This window comes from Marmota flaviventris, chromosome 2, assembly GCF_047511675.1.
Source record: "Marmota flaviventris isolate mMarFla1 chromosome 2, mMarFla1.hap1, whole genome shotgun sequence".
In the NCBI taxonomy this organism is placed as follows: Eukaryota; Metazoa; Chordata; class Mammalia; order Rodentia; family Sciuridae; genus Marmota; species Marmota flaviventris.
The window spans coordinates 53048052-53069403 of NC_092499.1; positions in this window are offsets into that span (position 1 = coordinate 53048052).

Here is a 21352-nt window from a genome sequence, read left to right on the forward strand (position 1 = left end):
GATTCCATATAGTCCTTTACTTTATATGGAAACAGAGTTTTCATTTTAATATTATTTAGTAATTTTTTCAGAGGAACAATGGGAAGAATTTTTATGCCAAGGAAAAAGTCTTAATTCTAAAAGGGGAATTATGTTAGGCTATCATGGTTTCAGTATGTGCCCATTTCCTCCTCTGACTCATTCTCTTTATAAATATTAATTTAATACAAACTATACAGCTGACATTACTAACATGGAGACTCAGAAAAGCATCCTTCTAAACATGTTGTGTGCAAATCTCAGCCTTTTATGTCCAAGGGCCTCCCTTAGCTTTGGACATAGGCCCACCCAATAAATTATTGGTCACAGTTGATTTTGTATTTCTTTAAGCTATCATTTATTTTTTTAACTAAATTTGTTAATGTATGCACCAAATTATAGATAGTCCTAAAAATAAAAGCTAATTTTAGCTAGATATGATAAACAATTCTGCCCAGGCAATTATACAGACAGACTCTTTTGTTGGAAAATATCCAAATTTAAATGGTTAACTGATGGGATTCACAAAGAATCAGCAAATATTAGAGTGTTCATGTGAGGCACCAACCTTCTTTCTTTAAAAGAGAAGCAAGAACAGATCTTTGGACTGGAATTGTGGCTCAATGGTAGAGCACTTGCCTAGCATCTATGAAGCACCGGGTTTGATTCTCAGAACCACATATAAATAAATTAATAAATAAAGTAAATGTTCAACAATTTTAAAAATATTAAAAAAAAGAGCAGGTCTTTGGGTTGATATCTCTCAGCTTATTACGGGTCTACAACTTGATAAACCCATTAACACACCTAACTCAAAAACCTTGTAGCTTCTCCTAACCTACTTTAAATATGTTCATAACACTTCTGTTAGCCCACAGTTGAGCAAAATAACCTAGCAGAAAGTCTGTCTTAAATAAAGTGTTGAACATCTCATAAATCTTATTGAATACAATGCACCATAGGGTACAATGTCTATTATTTATCTCATCATCGTGTGGCTGACTGGAGACTGTGCTCACTGCCATGACCCAGCACTGACTGTGTCATACAGCATACGGTCAGCAGGAGAAAAGATTGAACTTTAATATTTAGAGTATGATTTGTATTGAATTCATTACCATGGGCTATCTCCACATATAAAATGTATCACTATTTATACTGCTATTTTGTAGAGATTTTATGATTTGAGTAATGAGTGACCTAACTATTTTCTCTTCTGTGTTGGTTTTTTTGTTCTAGGACACAGAAACAGCAAGGGAGAAGATAAAGGAACCGTGAACAGGCTGGAGCATTTAGCCTCCCTCTTCCCAATCCAACCAACTTATTAGCTTTATATCAATGAAGCCGAAAGGTGAGAAGAAAACATCTAAGATGTGTGTTTAGCTGCCAGGTGTCAAAGTGATTCATTAGGAGGGTAAGATAAAGCCAAAGTAGCAATCCAGCTTTATTCACTTACTGTGGTGGTGCAGAAAAGAAGCAAAGAAAACTAAAAATGCTCCATTTTTTACCCACCAAAGAGCATCAAGCAAGGCTCACTCAGAAGTCATGCAGCACAGGCACAGGAAATGCCTCACTGCTGAGGAGCCCAGGAAAAATGTCCTCCTGCTGTTTTATATATGTGGGGGCTGGAGATCTTGAGACAGAGAGGCACAGGAGTGAAAAAGTATTTCTCAGAGTAGAGAAAGGTGTCTTTGTCAAGACCCACTAAAAGGAGATACAGGCAGAGTTAGCTGAAAAGGCTTCAGTGGAGATTTCCAAGTAATAGAGGCCTTCAAACTGCAGTAGTTGAAAACATGTATGTGTAAGCATGTCTGGCCTGAGGATGGGCAGAGAGACACAGTCCTTGACTGCAACTCCTGTGAGGAGGACGGTTCTCCCTCCTGAGGCCTCTCAGGTAAAGGTTTTTAATTACCTATAGTCAGAACTGAAGATCGTATGTCGGATTACGACTTGTTATAAAACTTTGGAAAGTTCTGGCCACCACAGTGTGTGATGATGTACTGGGATTAATAATCATGCTACAGATTCCAGGAACCTAGTAAATCATAGGTGCAGAACAGCCCCCACCCTCCTCTCCCTTTTTTTTTTTTTAACCACTTACCATCTGGCAAAGTATAAAATGAAGGGTTCAAGATGGTCATCTGACTCACATCCAGGACATTATTCTTACTAAGGGAACCATGAGAGATGCAGCAAATTATTATAGGAAGTCCACAAATAGCAACTGAAGGAATTAAGTGAAAATGTTCTGAACATATGTGAGATTCTGCAGACACTCTAAAATAGCCTTGAAGAAAATTCTGTAAATGGTTAAGGTGATGCTAGGTACATGTAAAGAGGACCCAGAAAATGGTCTGGGAAAACAGTTCTGTAGGAACTGAAAGAGCTGGTTCCCTCAATAGCAATAGACATCGGGCCACAAGCCACTTTTTTACAATATATTCTTCATCTGACAATTGGGCGTAGGGAACATGGAAGACTAGACTTTCATTTCCTGGAGCAAGCACTGTCTAGGCAAATCACCTAAGAGTTACACTTACATTAAAGTCAGTAGGTAAGGACAAACTGACCACAATTGGTTCCTTGCATGTGTTTTGGTCTAAGTTATGAACTCTGGGAATATAGGCTTTAACCTTGGTGGCTGTCTTGCTCCATTTTATTTTTCTTGTTCCATTTTTGTTGTGGCACAAGAACACTGACATCTGATCTAACTCCCTGACTGAGCCATAGGATATAGGGGTACTTGGCAAACCCAGATCAACAGAGGGAGTTGGATAGACTGAAAAATTCATTCTTAATGTTGGGAAAAGGGCAGAAGTTGCGGAGTCTGCCCTGGAGGATTCCCATCTCACAGGATGTAGGAAGATTAAACAAGAACAGGTCCAGAAGATGTATAATACTCTAGAAATGCTTGGAAATCCTGTAAAGTTCCTGGAATGCTTGGAGTGCTCACTATTTGAGATACGTGACTTGGAACATTTATTTGTTAGCATAATCTAATAAACTGCTAAAGTAATAAATAGTCCCCAAATTTTAGGAAATTAATAAAGTAAAAGTTTATTTTTTGTGCAAAGTTGGTAGAGGCCCTAACAACTTTCCAGGGCACTGGTTCTCTTTGTAGCAACTCAACAATAGCATATTAATATAGTTCCTACACTTTCTAGATGCACCATTTAGTGTTTGTAGTACCACCATCTTGGAAGACAGTGGATAGTCTCCCACAGATAATTAAAGGCTTTGACCTTGATGGATGCATTACTTCCATGTAGAAGCCTTTGCCACTAGAATTGGCAATGAGAAGTTATGGGTGAGCAGTAGAAGTCTCTACGCCAAGTATCATGTTGTTAGCTACTGTAAATGCAGCATAATTTGTATTCAGGTTCGTAGAATATGAAAACATTAATAGAAAATATTCTCTCCACATTAAAAAAATTGGCAGGGAGAGGGTGTCTCAATTGCCCTCAGGGCTCTTTCTCCACCAAATAGTTAATATTTTCTGTTCACAGTATATATGTGTATGCATGTCTGTGTGTGTTTGTGTGTGCTACTGTGGTTCAAACCCAAGGGCTCACACATTCTTGTTCACATTTATTAATACTTCTTACTATTTAACTTGTGACACTAATGATTACAGTTTTAGGTCCACTGTTTTAGTAGTCATTAATCAAGCAAAAATAACAATACATTAAAGTCTCTGGCTAAGTTTGCTCTGGGTGGACTCAGCTAAAAAAAATTGAATTAGATTCTGGATGTTAATTCTTCTTCTCTACAAAAATAAAAAAGCATTCTATAATTTCAGGGTTTTTTAAGTTTAATAGCTTTCATTTAAGTATCTAATAAAACAATAACCTTATATCCAATATTTCAACTATTAATTAGCTTTTCCCCATCTTTTTATTGATAAGCAGAAAGTAATATACAATATACACTAAAAAAAGTAGGAAAATGTTCATTCCACTTAAAGATACCTGGCATCAAGACATTAAAGATGCCATATTTACCAACAAAATGCTTTTAGTAGACCATCATTTTGTCTTTCTTATTTGAGGGTTAAACTTTTATGGAAGTTGTTACTGCACAGCTGTTATTCCTCTCACTAATAATTAGCTTGTTGTAAAATTCAATCTGTTGTTACTTTAAGTCTAGCTACTTCACTAAGTCTGCTGCCAAAAGCATTATGTAACTTACTTATTCATGTTTATTTTTGAACCCAGAATGGAATATATTCTGCTTTAAATCAGTATAGTTCATTTCTATTTCTAATGATTTTTATTAACCTGTTTCTCATCTCACTCTAACTCTTATAGGTCTGTTTACTAGTCTCATTTATTAATGGGGTGTACTACCTAGATTGTAGGCAAAACTACCCATGGGACAGAGAGGACTGGCCAGGATGAAATAGAGCAAATACACTGCATCCTGGAAAAGAATAGCTTTGGACATGCCTGGACCTTGAGACACCAATAAGCATTGTTTTATCAATTAGGAGGAGAAGCAACAAGGTGATATTCACATTTAATCTTTATCTCCGAAGTTCTAAGCTCCCTCTGATGATAATTATTTTCTCTACCCATTACAGACATGCAAATACAACAGGATAGTATTTTTTCAAAAGTAACAAGTAGCTAAGAATATTAAGTACACTATAAGATATGGATGTAGTATAAGATTTTTGAGTACACACACTAACACACCATAGCTAGCCATACAAAACTCATGCACATACACATATATCAAACACATGCAACATAACACAAACCCCTTCAAATATCTTATCCCATATCCACTCATATCATACATACACCATACATATACACACAACACATAAGCACATCACACAGACCACTCACCACATTCACAAGTACACCAGCCATCCTTCCCTCACACACACCACACAAACTCAGAATCCTGAAATCTGTGACTTTTACTCTGCCTAGTATTAGCATATATAAGGTACAGTTGTAGAGTTTTTTTTTTCTGAATAGCATATTTATTTAAAAAAAATAGCACATTAAATAATTTAATTTTCATTTTTACATATTCTTATGTGTTTCTTTATTTTTTAAAAAATGACTACTCAATATTCTCTTTGGGATAACCCAAGAGTACAATTTTTATTTTTGGTTGTATAAAGAAAATAATCCTCTTTTCCAATAGTTTTTATGTCCCTAAACAATGAAGTTAATTATAGCTAATGTTGTTAAAAAGTCTTACAATAAAATAACAAAATCATAAAATTTACTCTTAACTTGCTAAACAACTTTCACCATAACACACTGCAGCATTAAGATTTATGACAAAAATAAAATTAAGTATAAAGAGGGAATCATTTCAAATGGTTCAAAATCTGAACTCATAGTATTAGATGTTTGTTTTACTATGTTCATGAATACATCTCTGAAAAACATGTGATCACTTTTGAACATAAACATCTTTTGATATTTCTCAGTCTGGAAAAAGTTTATGAAATCATATTTTATTTTTTCCACTTAACCAAAATATTAGGGGAAAAAAAAACCATGATCATTGAACCAATGATACATTTTGCACAACCTTTAATTATCCCCTGCCTTTTCTCAGGTCATAGAAATTGACAGGGATGGGGATATTCAAAGATAGAGAAGAGCAAAGATATGTAAAGAAGAAAACAAGCAAGAGGGCATTAAGAAGCTTGCAGGGAATACAGAACATAAATGGTAAAATTAAAAATAAAAAAAAGGCACCAAATATTTAAATTTAAACCACTGCACTGTAGCATATTTTTCTGCAAACCCCAATGCTTCAAATGGTCAATTGTCAACAAGTAGGAAAGTTTCCCTGCCACAGATATCTGTGCTTAGACACAGGCACATACAGATGCAGACACGGACTCTTCCAGTAGAAAACTGAAGATATGTGATAGGGGTGGAAGATGAGAACATGGCAGACTAAATTAAAAATATTTTTCAATGCTTTTCTGAGGCTCTTCATGACTGTAATTCAGGTTCCCTTTTTTCTACTCTTAAAAAACAAAAAGTCTTGTTCATAGTGCATACTATGTACATGATATTCCTAAAATGTGTGTTTTTTCTACTTTAAGACTGTAGACCTACCTTTATACTCTTGATAGGACATTCTTCTCTTTAGTACTTTGGGAAAGGGCATATTAGAATAGAGCACAATTAATCCTGACATTTAGGAGTGATGGTATCTATGATAATCCATTTCTTGGAGCTCACAGTAACTTAACTTATTGAATTAGATGATACAGAAGACAATGTCTGTGTTAGAGTGCTAAAAGTCATTTCTCTGAATATGCCATAATGTTAAGGACAAGCCAGGAACTTACCATGCCTGCAAGATACAATTGTAAGAGAAATAGCCCTCGCGGTTTTGCTATTTTGGTTGCTTAGATTATTTGTCCTTCATTCCTTGGTTGATTTTCTATTTCTTACACCATGTGCTTTGCTTAGCTGATGAAGTCTACCAGTATAAGCCCTACATAAGTCTGTCCTGGGGAATGCTGCCCTCACAGTCAACACTTTTAATTATATCTGTCTTGTCCCCTAGTCCCTGCAAGCAATAAAGGCCGGACGCAAGAGAGATTTTTGAATTTTGAGAACTCAAAAAAAAAAACACAATACTGACATGCCATTCAGCTTAGCACCAAATTACCTATTTAATCACTGTTTTTTAAAATGGAAGTACAGGAAAAGCAAAGAGGAAGGGTAGGACACTTGGGTGAAATTGCTGATGGAGCAGCCCTTCTCAAAAATTTGACTGACTTATGGAATTCATTAATTATCTTACAACTGGAAGAACGGTAGGCAATGGCAATTCCATGGCCAGGACATTTAAATAATTCCAGGAAATTCCCCCTTTTTAATCAAAATTATATATAGATTCACAAGAAACTTCCATAACTACAAGATCAGTGTAAACAGTAACTGTTCATTTAAAACCACTCGCTACAGCATTCTCAAATAGAGGACAAATCTGTCTCAATGCATGTTGATCTTAAGAGGACAAGTTAATTGAGCTGGATGAATTTATACATTAGAGAAAAGGAATTCTGGGCTTTATGGTTATGTTTTTCAGTTTGTTGCCTTGGATTTCTGAATGGTCAAAAGGGCTCAAGTATAAAGAAAACATTTGGAAAGTTTTTCAAAGGACAGTAAAATAAGTAGGAGCCTAGATAATTCATTTCCAATAAATATGGATGTTCCCAAGACATTTTAGGAGTAGAAGTGATGATACTTGTTCAAACTGGTTATTGTTAGCTTTCAATATAGGCAAAATTTTATGGAAATTCTGTACCACCTATCACATTCTGTAATGATGACTTGGAAAATGAAATATGTTCCTTATTTTTACCTGGGTAAAAGGGGCAAAACAGTGCAAGATAGTCCAAAATGATTGTAAATGAATCTGATGAAAACTCGAGAATTATATGTGATAGATGACCCACATGAAAGGGTAAACAATTTTTTTTTAAAAAAGAATGTATACATTGTAGAAATCATTAAGAAAAACCTAGACTTCAACCAAGAGATTTGGATGAAAGCTCATGCTTATGATATATACATATTAAAATAAATGGCCATCACAGTAGAATAGGGTATATGAACACTATTTATTGATCCTCTCGTGAGACATAACTATGTTGCCTACTGAAATCTATCTCCAATCCCTGGGCGTGTTGCTGAAACTTAATTGCATATAGACATGGCTGTACGGAACTCTTTCCAATATAATATGAATTTAGTGATGTAAAACAATTTCTGATCCATTAAAACTTAATTTATTGGTTTTTCATATCTTTCCATTCCTGCCAGATTTATCAAATAATTATATTTTCCTAGGGGATTGCATAGCCACAGAATGAAGGCACTCTAGTTACCAAATCACTGCATGAAAGAGAGCCATGCCTCTATCTCAAGCATCTAAGACTTTGACAATAAAAATTTCCCGTTTATTAAGCTGCTGAAATATTAGGACATATTTCTTTCCTGAGTCAAATCAATCCTAACTAATGTGTGCTACTTCATTGGTATTTTGAAGGAGAATGCTTGCAAGAGTATAGGAATCCGATATATAGGCAGTTACTTTGACTTCATAGCTTCAATGCATTTCTTGATTTCCTGTATATTCATACATATCTTTGTTAATCAAAAAATAAATGATTGAAATGAAACTGGTGTTTTCTTGAAATTGATGCTGAATCTTCCACTAATAAAGATGTTCAATCAAATTAAAAACTAGGCAAGTGATTAAACTGGTAAGTATGATGCATGGGATATGGGCTATAAAAGGAAATATAAGCTTTAGGGAAGAGAAAAGTTGGAAATAAGGGACAAGTTTTATCAGAGATGAAGGATGGAAGGCTTGGATGGGAAAAGAAAATTTCATACCAGAAGCAAGTGTGGAGGTGGAGGAAAAAAGAAGAGAAAAAAATAAAATTAAAAAATTTAAAAAAAAAGATACTTGTACTTCCCAGAAACCGAGAGTAATTAAAAAATTTCAAGAATGGTGTGTAACAAGGTCAGAGGATGATTGATTAGATTAGTATGGGAGCTAGGGATTGCATAACATGATGCAGAGTCTAGAGTTTAATCTTGTGCAGGCTGTGGGAGGCATTGGAGACTTTTAAGAAAAGAAGCAATGTTGTTGTATTTTCTGCTTCAGAAAGATTACCCTGGTCAGGATAAAAAATGTGGATTTGGAAGAGGGACAAGATTGATGATAGGGAAATGCCAATTAGGATATGGTTGCATTAATCCAGATAAGAAATAATGAGGCTGAGCTATAGCATGGCAGTGGAGACAGGAGAGAAGCAGATTGAAGAGATGTTGAGGTATTTCCTTAGCAATTGTATATATCAGATTTGAACACCAGCAAATTACATTTTAGATGCTACTTTATTTTCTTTCCATCAAATCTTCCCTGAGCCTCTTCTAGAGAGAAAATCTATCTGATATGTTTTGTCCCTAGGTGGTCAAGCCACAGGTGAAAATAAATAATTGGACTCATTACTATCTATATTAATGACCTAAAAGAAAGTTGCCGTTGGTATACAGGCCTGTGAATTAAAACTGCTCAGAGAGCAATATCTCTGAGATTTAAAATATAGAATTGCCATAAAAGTGGTAAGGCAAAGTCATTTTGAAAAGACAGAAGAGCTCATGCTAAAAGTATTTGACCCAAACCAGACTATTCTGTTTAGTATATCCCTAACCACAAAAGACGTGTGTTTGGTTTTGATGTTAGTTGTATGAGGCTGCTGTGTTTGAACCTAAATCTAAGTAGGAATCTATCCTCAATAACTTCAGTGGTTTTCTCTGTGTTTACATCCAGGCTTAGTTGAGTGAGGGTTGGTTTTATTTATTTTGTATTATATTATTTTTTGTTTAGTCTTCAGAGTAAACTTCTTTTTTGTTTATTCTTTAGTCTTTTGTTTAGTTTTCCACTCAACTTATTCCAAAAGCATATATCTAAGTAAAAATCAGTGTGTTTGTCATGAAAAATCTCAGCTTTAAAACAAAAATAGTCTCTATCCATCCTTTAGAGATTGCTACTGTGAAGCCATTTCTTTAGAGAAATTATAAAGTGGCTACACTTATTAGCTAGAAATGCTTATGTAAAGAATGCCTGACTTGGTAATCACTAGATGACATCCAAGAGACCCTGGAGAACTCAACCTGCTTGTCTTTTCCTGCTGGGTGTGTTCTTGTGTTGTTCTGTAGCCATTCCTGTGACCTCATCATGTATTCTCCTTATATGCATTGTAGATAAATGGCAAAGTAAAAACTGCATTTAGAAGTAAGCTTAGAAGAACAAAGTCTAAATTACCAGAGGCAAGCATGAATGACACTTTCAATGACTTTAATCCCAGGCTCTCAAGAGGCTCTGCTTTCATAAAAATGTGGAGCAGAAGGTATGCTTAATTAATTTTGATTCTCAAATTCAGAAAATTATTCTGATTAATATCTCCTAATACTCATTGCTAAATATTGTCTTCTCTTTTAAAATATCTTGAAACATCAATTAGAAAACAAAGGACGATAAGAAAGAAATATATATCAAAAATATCTAACTGGTAAGATATTTATAATTCTTAACTATAGCAAAAGATATATTAAACCCCGGGATGGATACAAGTTAACTACTTGCTGAATGAAAAAAATGTGATAGTTCTATCGAGAAAATTTATTAATTTACTGTTGCTGCTGCATCAAATTACTATAAAATATGTGACTAAAAAACAATAATTGTTAATCAATCCATATTTCTGAATGTCAGATGTCCAAAATGGGTCTTGCCATGGTTTTTATAGTGTTCCCCAAGGGTCTATGACTTGTTCCCCAGGGCAGAGCTATCAGGAAGTAGGGGAACCTAATGGAAGATGCTTAGGTCCTTGGTGTATGCCCTAGAAAGGGAATTAGGGGATCCAAATCTCTTCCAGTCACTCTGCCTCCTGGTTCATGAAGTAAGTGGTTTGCTTTGCCACATTCTCTGGCCATGATATACTGCTTTTTTAAAAAAGCATAAATCAGTGGGGCCACTCAATCTTGGACTGAAACCTCCCAAATTGCAAGTCAATATAGACCCTTTATCTTTGTAAATTAATTGCCAGGTGTTGTGTGTTTACAGTAACAGAAAGCTGACTAACATAGGTCTCTGTAGGCTACAGGCTGTCTATGAGCAAGAATGCCCTCCATGTTGAGGCTCTAGGTGAGCACTAGTTTAATGGGCTTTTCCAGTTTCTAGGTGCTGCCCAGTTGACTTGGCCCAAGGCCCCCTTCCAGCCATAATGCATCAAAATCTGCCTTCATAATCACATCTCCTCTGATTTTCCTGTTCCCCTGTCCCTTATAAATACCCTTGTAATTATATTGGAAAATCCAGGATAAACACCTCATCTGAAAATCCTTAATTTAATCACATCAACAGGTCTTTCTGTCATTTAAGCTTATATTCTCAGGTTTAAGACATGGACATCTTTGAAAATTCATTTTTCAGCTTATCAAAAGGTTATTCTACACACCTAATTAAACACTAGCCAGTCAGAAATAAATTTTATGTACTTCTTGTTGTTACTCTATAAGAAGAAAATAAATGTGATGTATAACCTGCAGTTCCAGATGATAGCAATTTTTTTGGTACTGTGGATTGAACTCAGAAGCACTTTATCACTGAGCCGTATCTTCAGCCCTTTTTATTTTGAGACAGGGTCTTGCTAAGTTTCTTAGGGCCTTGCTAAGTAGTTGAGGGGGACATAAAGTTGAAATCTTCCTTCTTTAGCCTCCCAAGTCTCTGGGATTACAGGCAAGTGTCACTGTGCCTGGCATCAGATGATAGTAATTTTCTAAGATTATTAAATTTACATATTTTTCATAGAACACTACAGATTTAGTTTCTAGTTAGTCTTCATGTTTGTATAAAATTTAGTATAAAATTAATCTAAAATTTTTATACTAATAAATAATCCAGACTAATTCTCCCTTTTCACAAATCATAAGCAAAAGGTAAATTTAAGTTATGAACATGTCACAAAGTGTTATCATTCCTTCTTTGTTATAAATTAAGAGGAAAGTTTAGGACAAGTACTCTATTTTAAATATCATTAAATGGAGTTATAGGTACAAGGAGGTTTTCTTATGGAATTTGGAAATATTCCAGTATCTTCCATCTCATCTGCAAACCAACAGTATAAACTATGCTATATGATAGTAGTAGTCAATCCAAGCAAACACTGTCTGTCTCTCTGAAATTTTTCTGTAACAGCTTTTCTCAATATTGTTTCTTTATTTCTCTCTCTCTCTCTCTCTCTCTCTCTCTCTCTCTCTCTCTCTCTCAACATTCATAATTCTTCTGTAGGGTAAATACTAAAAGATTATCTCTGAGGTTTTGTCTGTGACAGCTTAGCAAAATTATGAATTTAGGCCAGTTAACTTGATATGGGCTTTAAAAACCAAAATATTCAGGTCAGTTTTTGTGTGTTTTTTTTTAGAAACACAGAACTCTGAAAATAGAATAAAGATTGAAAATTTAAAAATAATTTATTAAAGAAATGTACTTAATAGGCATTAGCATAATTGTTAATACATTTTCTTTTTCCTGATAATCAATTAAGATTTAATTTTGACAATTACTTCCCAAATGGAACTCAGATGCTAGAAAAAAAATTATATGATGTAGTTATATTTGTATAAATTGCTCAGATCTATTTATTAAAAAAAAAGAAAGAAACACCAGAAAAGTGAGAGTGCATCTGTGTTACCTTTTAGCACACACAAAAAAGAGAAACAGATAATAATATTTGTTCATTACTTATACATGCCAGGTTTTAGGCTGAGAATTGTAAATGCATGACTGATTTAATTCATCATTATAGAATATTTATAAAGGTTTATGGTTTGGACCTTTAACATTTCCTGAAAATCTCATGTTTTTAAAACATGGTACCCAACTCAGCAAGATTCAGAAGTGGGACTTTTAGATAACAATTAGATTACTAATCACTGATGAATACAACTTCATCAGTTGGTTAATCTATATGAACTGGTGTGTGCTCTTGGACTATATCCTCTAAATGCCTACGCATTTTGGTCACAACAATGCAAAACTGGCTAACACCCAAAGTATTATCATTATGATTTTGCATTCATGGATAGGAAATCAAAGTTTAAAGACATGAAGAAAGTTTTCTAGCATTACCCAATTGGTTAGCTAAAAATCTTGGATGATAATCCTCGATAAGGAGGGAGCACATTTGGACCCACTTCAGAACTGTCTCCAAGTTTAAAGAGCAACTTGTAATACTGAGAAGAAATATAAAGTTTATACTGGGATTAGTTTCAAAAGGATTAGCTATTTTAAAAACAAATAAAAAGAAAAATAGCCATAATTATCATGTGGTTTAGTCTAACATTAGCTTCATCTTAATCATTTAATCTCCATGCAAGGCTAGAGCTTTTTGAATTTTCTAAATAAGGGACACAGTGTATTGACTTGTGACAATTGAAATTGAAAATCACTAGAACTGTTTCAGCAAATTGAGCCTTTGTGCATATCTTTGGTTTCACTCTTTTTTTTTTCTTGAGTACATTGACATAGTTTTCTAAAGGTCTATAAAAGAGATAAATATATTTGACGGTATAATAATATCATTGTTTAGTGACCAAAGCAACTTTTCTGTTTGTCATACTTCCTGAACTTGAGAGGTTCGATTACATAAAATAAAATTTAATCAATGGATATGTTATATTAAATAATTTAATTTCCTCATTATAGTTTAAATTTTAAAAACCCAACTTGAAAGTTATTTTACTTTGGAAATACATACACACACACCTATCCATTATGTTTTTCATGTTATGTAATATGCAATATATCATTACAGAAATGATTTGATGTCAATTTAGATAATTAATCATAGCATTTATCAAATATTTACTATTGTGCCTGGCTAATAAGTTTTGACCAATGCTTACATAAGCTATAATTTTAAGTTTATCCCTAAGAGAGTTACATTTTGATAACTTTTTAGAAACTAAACCAACACCACTTTGACATGATTATTATAAAAACTCAACAATGTCAAACATCTCTTAGTTACAATCAGAAAATTTTGTTTAAGTGCTTTTTGATACAAGTAGTTTGTTTTTTAATCTTAAAAATACTAACATATATGGATATCATTACACAAAGTACATGTATGAATTGAATTGGGTGTCAAAATACTTTATATACAGAGATATGAAAAATTGTGCTCTATATGTGTAATAAGAATTGTAATGCATTCCACTGCTTTCATGTATTTAAAAAAAATAAAATCAATAAAAGATTTAAAAAAAGAATAAACTATACCAACTCAAAAAAAACCCACTAAAGTCCAAATACATGATTGAAATGTTTTGATCTATATAAGAACCACCCCAAAATTCTTAAAAAGAAGATGTAAAATATATTAAATTTTTTGCATAGTCTGCTCAATCATGATGAGCTTGGATTCTTGGTTTCTTGCTATTTAGGTGCATGACTAAATGCTAACAGAAATGTTCTTTTCTCTCTGCATTCTGCCTATAGAGCAAAGTCTTTTATATTGACTTTACTATATCTCTGACAACTGAAGCAAAATAAACAAACAAAAAACCTATCTGTTTCACTTGTGTACTGTATAAATAACTAATATTCTTTATATTTAAGTCTTCTACTATATTATTAAGCATATTACTATATTATTAAGTCTGTGCACATTCGATTTATTCATGGAATTTTACAAAAATAACCACATGAAGTTACATCTCCTGGCTTTCTTTGTTGATATCCTGATAGTAAATGTCTTAGGATTATTGAATATAATATCTAAACTATTTTCTGTATAAATATTATGCTATTATTTCATTTTTCTAAATCAAATTAACAGTTACTTATTTCTTTGACAAAAGACTTATTCATTTTAATCATTGTCTTTAGAAATATTTGTTAATTTTTTTTATTTGAATGACTTTATTATTTCTTTGTTTTGTATTCCACTAAAGGAAAAATTTTGTATCAGTTGGCACCAAGGCCAAATTTGGGGGCCAACAGAGGTGAGGTAAAGAACCTCACCCCCCCACTGGTGCATAGGCCTATCCACAAGTATGGCTGTATGCTGGACCGGTAGTCAGTGACGGGTATGATCCAATTGCAGTGGTACCAACCTAAGACAGGAGGCTGATGCCTAGAGGTCAGTTCATCTGATGAAGGGTAAGGACCATATGTTGAATTGGACAACCTAACAGGCACGGTCCCTAAGCCACATTGCTTGTTGCTTAATTAAACAGAAGGGGGGAGATGCTAAGAGCCATAGACAAATAGTAATGATGCATGGCATTTTTGGTTGAAAGGTGTCGCCAGCAAGCCATTGAGATGATATGATTATGTTAAGATCTGCATTCAAATGGATATTAGACCCTTGCTGTCCACCTTGGCCTCCTACTTTGGAGCTCTAGCGGAACTCCCAAAGAGTTCCCATTGGTTGGGGAAGTGCGGTAGGAGGGAATTCCGGAGGAGGGATTTCCTGTTGGGGTAGTGTGGCCGGAGAGAACACCACGTGTGTGGGTCGGCATATTTCCCGGGAGCATACAGGGCATTGGCGGGAGTTTCAAAAATAAAGTTTATTCCTGTTTGAGTGGCTCGTGCTTTTGTGCCCAGCCAGACTGCGGCACAGTTGCACTATTCTTGTTATAAACTCTCAATAGACTTTTCACACTGTAAAATTTTCAGTAAAAAATAACAATTACCACTAGGTCTCTACTATCTACAATAACATTTATTTTATTCCAGAGCTTTCTCTGTTATAGGTGAGAGCTGGTATCTTTGATAAAGAACAGTCTCATAACCTCATGGGAAAAAAAAAAAAAACTGTACCAGGTACTTTACTGAGTAACTAACATTTCTAAAGATACAGGTGTTGAGTTGACATTCAGTTGTTGTTGTTGTTGTTGTTGTTGTTTGTACTGGGGACTGAACCCACTAAGTTATATCCCCAGATTTTTTTTTTTTTGAGATAGTATCTTACTAGTTTGGTTAGCCTCTAATTTGATGGGACTAGCCTCAAGTTTGTCATCCTCCCAGTTGACATTGTTTAGATGATAATCAGACATTATTAACAGGCTCAGTAAGGATGTCCAGATTTTTTTAAAAAAGAACAGATAGCTTCATGCTATTGCTAACTGAAGATTTAGTGGAACATGAACTGACTACATAGGCATGAATTAATTTAATCAGAAAAAAAAAATGTGATTTGCTTGAAATTGTGTGAAGTCATGTCAATTTTTATTTTTCAGATTTTTGAAAGTCAGATTTTTGAGTCAATATTTTGTGTTTCTTAAACTAACCTTTAACTCACAAAAAATTTAGTAGACTCTTCTTTTATATGAAATCATATTGTGATACGAGTACCAGAAAATGTTATGGATTATAGACTCTGCTTGCCTCTGGTTCGCGTCTCCTAGTCCACCTCCTGCTACCTGGGTTTAGGACCTTGCAGCCTGTGCCTTTGTAGACGTGTCCAACGGGTCAAATTCCCCAAAGCCTGGATTATAATCCTCCATTTGTTATTCCCTGCCCAGCTCCTATTATCTTTAAAAGGACAAAATGTTTTTACAATCCTGCTGTCACTAGCGGTTTCTACAGTCTCAGTCTGAGGCACAGTTAGAATCAACAAAATCTATTTTATTGATGCTCATCACACATCAGACACACATCCTAATTCTAAATCTTAACTGAGTCTACACCCAAGGGTCCCAGACACTTGTCTGTGACATGCTAGAGGAGACTGGTGCAGGAGGGAAAACAGTGATGGAGGTCTGGGTCTTCCTGTCAGGGTCCTGTTAGTCATGCCAGCTCCCTAAGGCTGGGCTTTTGGTTATGCTTAGAGTTGATGACTGGTGAGCTCTGGAGTCCATACCCAAGTGTAGACTCTTATATCACCATCTCAAGTCTATCTAACTTCTGTGGTTTATCAAGTTTTGTAGTTTACATTATATCATGGACATAATGCTCACAGTCTTTATCTAACACACACCCTAATTAATATACTCCACAGTCAAATCCTATAACATTTTCTGGTACTCATATCAATCTAATTATCATTGACACCCCTAATTGAAAAACTATGAGTTTCTTTTTAAATTTTCATGTAATATAGTTATTTGCAGAGAATAAAGAAGAATTTGTTTTGCATTTTTTTCCCTGTCAGAATAAAAGTAGACAACTTAACAGGCTTGACCTGGAAGGTCACATTTGAGAATGACATTTCTTCCATCAGGTATGACAAATCATTTTTAAGGAATTTGGTGTATTTCATTTACAAACTCTCAAAGAAGTATAATTGACCCAAATAAATAAACAGTGAAATGTATAGAGTGTGTCAGGCTTAGTTTCTGGGTCTCAGGATATGAAATAATAGAGGTCTTTAGCAGTCTGAGGTTCATTATGAAAACTTTCAGATACAAGTTAGTTTTGTGTAACTGGTAAATCTTCAAAACTATATGGCTTTATATCTTACCAAGTAAATTAATGAGGTCTTCATGGTACAGTAACACTCTTCATCTGTGTAATTCATCAGCTAAATGTAATGTGATGGGCCATATTTTGTGATCCAGACTTATGTTTCTTTAGGATTATCATGAGTACAAAGTAGGAATGAGTGGGTTGTGAGAGACTTCAAAATGTGTAAAATAAGACTAGGTTGTTTAGCTTACTCTTCCATTATATTTGTATACTATCTTCTTAATCTATAACTATAAATTGTAGCAAACTGATATTAATACACAAAAATTATCCTTAATTATACAACTTCAATTGTGTCCTCTGGAATGCAATTGATAATCGTCCTATGAATACCTGTTTTTCAACTATATGAAATTCTTTTCAGAATTCCTTATTCCCACTATTGCTCTTTAAATTTTTCTTTGTACTAATTATATGTTATATATTGCCAGTTTCTTAATACATGAATTAAATAGAATATTTTTACCTGTATTCATTTTATGTTTAGTATGAGAATCTGGGTTATACTGTAATATAACAATATTCTTTAACATATTAGTGCATCCAAATAAAATTATGTATTTTTATCTTCAAAATGTGATTTAATGATGATGACTTTGTGACTCTAGAACTTACATTGGCTGAAACTCAGTGAATTAGTTCTTAAGCAAGTGAATATGTGTATACTTCCTAGTGAATAATCATTGGTATTTCAAAATCAATCATTTATACAATAAAACCAAATCTTCAAAATCAAATGGATGAAGGATCTGTTGGGGTGATATCATATTTGTTATCAAGAGAATTCTCCCTTGAATGAAATAACAACTTTAATAGGTGCTGTAAATACAGACTGACAGAATAGAATCCATATTTTTTTTTCCCTCCAGTATATACCAGAAGGGGCAGATCAGGCCAGAAATTCTGAAAAGGGTAATTAGATCATTCTATTTACTACAAACCCCAGAGTTTCCCTGGAATTACAGCAAAGATGCTTAGAGGTTTCCAGAGCTAATTAAAAATGCTAAGAAGCAAATTAACACTTTCTCACTAATAAACTGCAAACAGATAGTTAAATCCCTTTAATAATGCTCCAAAATCCCCCAAACAGCTGGAACAAGCCCAAACAGATTGAAGTCAACAATGAGAAATAAAAGCAAAATGCCCAGAGTATTGGGAAGGTCAAAGACCAAGTTGGAGAAAGTTTAAGTCTAAATGAATGAGGGTGTGAAAGACTTGACTGAGAATAAGCAGAGTCAGGCAAAATAGAAATTTAGTAACCTATGCTTCTTTTTGGGTCAATTGTACAATACCTATGTGTTGTGTTTTTTTTTTTTTTTTTTTTTTTGCATGAATATGGCTCTTTTAATTGTTATTCTAGCTGCTTATATGTCATTTTCTCCACCTAAATCATATCTTAGTTGCTGTTGATTTTCCAGAATCCAGCAAAATACAAAACCAAAATAGACCTTCAATAATTCTTGAAAATTGCGGGTATAAGCAAAAATATGAAAAAAAAATGATGATATAAAATGTGCTAGGCAAAACTTAGAAGTATAGACAAAATACATATGAATATTGGTAAGACTAAAATATTTTGTTTTATAATATTTGATTCATCCCGGTGTAAAAATAACTTGCTTATCTTCTTTATTCAACTGTCATCTACTCTTCATCCAAGTGTAAGTGTCACTTTTTATTTTAAACAATGCACAGATCACATCCATCTGCTCCTCAAAAACTTCGCAGTGGTCTCCCACCATGAAGTCCCTCTTTTTTCTGCATCCTTCACCCTATTCACTCTTGTTTCAATCACCAGTCTCAGCCACTCAATCCACCCTATTTCTCTGGGTCAGGACAGACTCTTGCCTGTCTGTCTGGTTTTTCCTCCTTCCTACATATGAAATTTTCTTCCTTTTTCCTGAGTTCATTCAGAATTCTGATCAAATGCCAGTTTTGTAGAAAAACCCTCCCTAAGAACACTATCCATAAAATGTTCATTCCCCTTGTCATTTATTGTTCATTCACCCTTTAAAAAATTTTTTCATAGTATTAATTTGTTACGTAAAATCAGTTTGTATATTTCTGTGTTAACTGGTTTTCTGTCTTCTTCTGATAAAAGATCAGCTCAGGTTTGTCATGTTTACCTCTTTAATCTATTTTTATAGATTGTACCTAGAAAATATGACACACACATTATATATTTGTTAAATTAACATTTAGATGTAGGCATATAAACATAAATTATGTAAGTAATAATGTTTCTAGATGGGAAGATTCAACATTGAAAAGGTTAAAATAATTTTGAAATTTTAAGACCTTGCTTGGAGTTGATGGCAAAAATCTCCTTGTAAAGCTTGGATGAGGCTCTTTTGAGGCCTTTTATTGACTAAAGTCTTGACTTTGTACACTGTTGTTGGCCTACTTAGTTTTAGCATGAATCCTGCTGAGTCAGTTTAGCAAAACTCCCTTATCATTCAGAGCTGATCAAATTCTAACACATACCCCTGTATCTATGGATAATTGCCATAGAACAAGTTAGTAGCATTTGGAGGAAGACAAATGCAGAGCATAAAATAAATATATATCATGTTTTAAAAAATTGATTTTCCTTAGGTGAAACCCAAATAATAGTAGGTTACTACTCCTTACATGTAAAAACTAAATTTAAGTTATCTAGTATACTTAAATGTGAAAAACCAAATGTTATAGCAATTAAAGTAAAATATTAGGAAAACAACTATTTAACCTTGACATAAGGAATTCTTCCTTAATAAAGAAAAATGAAAGCATGTAAAATAACGGAAGCAATAGATAAATTCAGCTACAACAAAATTTAGAACCTTTGTAAAGAGAAGATTATAAAAAAGGTTAATAGACAAGCAATGGTCTAGGAAAATATATTTGCAACACACAAAAGTGAGATCAATTTTCAGGAACCCTAGATATCAATAAAGAAAACAAAAAGTGAAGAAAAAATGTAAAAAGCTTGCACAGGGGATTCATAATAGTGGAAATATGAACAGAAAATAACATTTGATTTTAAATCAAATCATTCATAGTCAAAACCATCGTTATCAATTTTCCTTCAGCTTGCTTAACTGCATTTTTGCCAGTGAATACCAGGCCCTACGCCCACATCCAGCAAAGTACTCCTGGTAGCTGGAGCACCTTGCCTTTCAGCTTAATTCCTCTAGACTCTTCCTCAGTGGTTTAAGACTCAGCCCCACAGGCTAATTAGCTGACAGTTTAAGTTCAACTTTGCAGGTTAATTAATTGGTGCTTGGAATTACTTACTGACTTTTAACTTCCACTAAAATTATCATAGGTATTTGTGTTCCCTGATACAAAGTGATTTCACAAGGAAGATTTCAAAGAAAGAAAAAACAGTCACCATTCAGTCTGTTATTTTTAGAAGTGGATTTCTCAGTTTAATAGGAATTTATGCAAATATGTTAATCGAGTCTACTGGATACAAACTGAACGTTAAAATTAGGAAATATCTCTTTTTTTTTTAATGAAATCTTTTTATAGCTTTATTTTAGTCATTTTTTTATGTGGTGCTGAGGCTTGAACCCAGGGCCTCACAGGTGCTAGGCAAGTGCTCTACCACTGAGCCACAAACCAACCCAGGAAACATCTTTATTTGTATTGAAAAATAGTTGTGTAGCAGCCTCTGGCTGGATGAATCAAATTACTTAAGTCATACATATTTTTAAAAATAAGCATAATGAAGGAAGGGTGACTTAATGACACTCCCCATGTGAAGGAACAGCTTGCCTATGTCTTAAATGGAAGAAATCACTGCCTAAAGGATCTCAGAGTTTTCCTAAACTTGAAAAAACAAGACAGAATGTAAACATTCAGGAGGTACTTCTGGTTAGAGCCATTTCCTATGGAAAGTGCATCGAAGGTCAAAGACTGCTACATTTTTTACTCTTGTAGTATATTTATGACTTCTAATGAGGAACCACCCCAAACTATTAGCTACCAACTAAGTTACACCGGGAAAACTTCATTTTTTTAACTTGTAGGTCAAACACAGGCTGCCTCTGCTTAGGCCACAATATTTCTCAGCCAGTGTTCATCTTAATGTTGAACCAGCAAATCTAATTGCCTCATTCACTCTCATTGACAGCTAAAAAAAAAACCTGATCAGTATGTATAAAATCTGTCTCAGTGCTGGGTAAGCCTGGTATTTTACTGTAAGGATGATCAAAAGAAAAGCCTTCATAAATTTACGTAATAAAATTATTGTAAAAGTGTAGTAAAAGGTTGTATAAAGCACTTGTGATCTCAATGGGATAGGGATAAG